The sequence below is a fragment of the Austrofundulus limnaeus genome, unplaced genomic scaffold (genome assembly GCF_001266775.1).
Source record: "Austrofundulus limnaeus strain Quisiro unplaced genomic scaffold, Austrofundulus_limnaeus-1.0 Scaffold1461, whole genome shotgun sequence".
Lineage (NCBI taxonomy): Eukaryota > Metazoa > Chordata > Actinopteri > Cyprinodontiformes > Rivulidae > Austrofundulus > Austrofundulus limnaeus.
In genome coordinates, this window is record NW_013953863.1 from 29,850 (window position 1) to 31,135 (window position 1,286).

At 35.1% G+C, this 1,286-nt stretch overlaps 1 long non-coding RNA gene across 1 annotated transcript in view; it reads right to left on the reverse strand.

The window, feature by feature from the left end:
- LOC106535466 (uncharacterized) overlaps positions 1–1,286 on the reverse strand; it is an 8,218-nt gene that overhangs the window by 5,160 nt on the left and 1,772 nt on the right. The window lies entirely within an intron of this gene.

Genomic DNA, 1,286 nt, shown 5'->3' on the forward strand with positions numbered 1-1,286 from the left:
TGCCACGAAGAATTGAGGCAGTTCTGAAGGCAAAAGGGGGTCCAACCCGTTACTAGCGTGGTGTACCTAATAAAGTGGCCGGTGAGTGTATAATGCTACACAAACACACAAATTATATCTGTAAATCAGTTATTGGCCATAACAGCAATAATTATATCAGATATTGATATCGGCTGAAATTTTCATATTGGTGCATCCCTATTTATAAGTAGAGCAACTCCACCACCTCTTTTAGGGTTTCTATTCACATGATAAAGTTCATAGCCCTCAATGTTAACATTATTTATATTTTCATCAGTAAACCAAGGTTCTGTGAGTGCTATTATAGTAAAAGTTCTGTTTAACTGTTTTCAAAAATATTTTATTTTAGATAAATTTGCTTTTAGAACTATTTATATTTATTCAGAAGCTTGGAACCATGGATGGTCTGACTGTGGTTAAAAAGTATATGTAGGGATCATCAGCAGCTGCTGCCATTTTCTTCCAAAACTGCTGTGACCAGATTTTGCAAGGTTGCTCTGTGCGTTTGCGTATTTCCTCCTGCTTCATTATTTTTACGAATTTCAACAAATCGCACTGACGTAAGGTAGTTAACTCGTCTCCTCGTCTTCTAGTTTTTAAATTTTGTTGATGCGTTTTGAGGAGACAATTTTTTGAAAAGAGGATCAAAGTAAATCACCCGAGTTTTTCTAGTAACCCTTAAATAGATAAGCTGTCATGAAGAACATTATTTTATCTGCCCTTGTTCCAAATTTGATAACGATTTGAAACGTCGAAGTATGTTTTTTAAAATCCAGAATAGTGCTTGTTGCAAAGTGTGTTGATGCTCATCTTCATCACTTGACACATTTTACACACTGTCATTGGTTGAGCTGCTTTGTTTACAAAACACATGTCCACATGTTTTTTAAATTGTTTAAATTTCCTTACTTTCTAAGACACATTGAGTTGATTTGATGCTGCAGTTTGCCTTGTAATATTATGTATTGCTACTTTTTTAATTGGCTATTATTAAGTTTTATTAGATTTTTAGGATACAAAATGCTTCCTACAAAAACCAGAATGTGAATCTTTTCCTAAAATTCCATGGCGATAATTTGAACACTAAGTTATGAGTAAAAATAGAAAACAGCAAGGTGAAATGATCCCATTGGTTCTGCTGTGAACTGCAGCAACATGAGCTGATTTCACCTGAACATACACTCACCGGCCACTTTATTAGGTACACCTGTCCAACTGCTCGTTAACACTTAATTTCTAATCAGCCAATCACATGGCGGCAACTC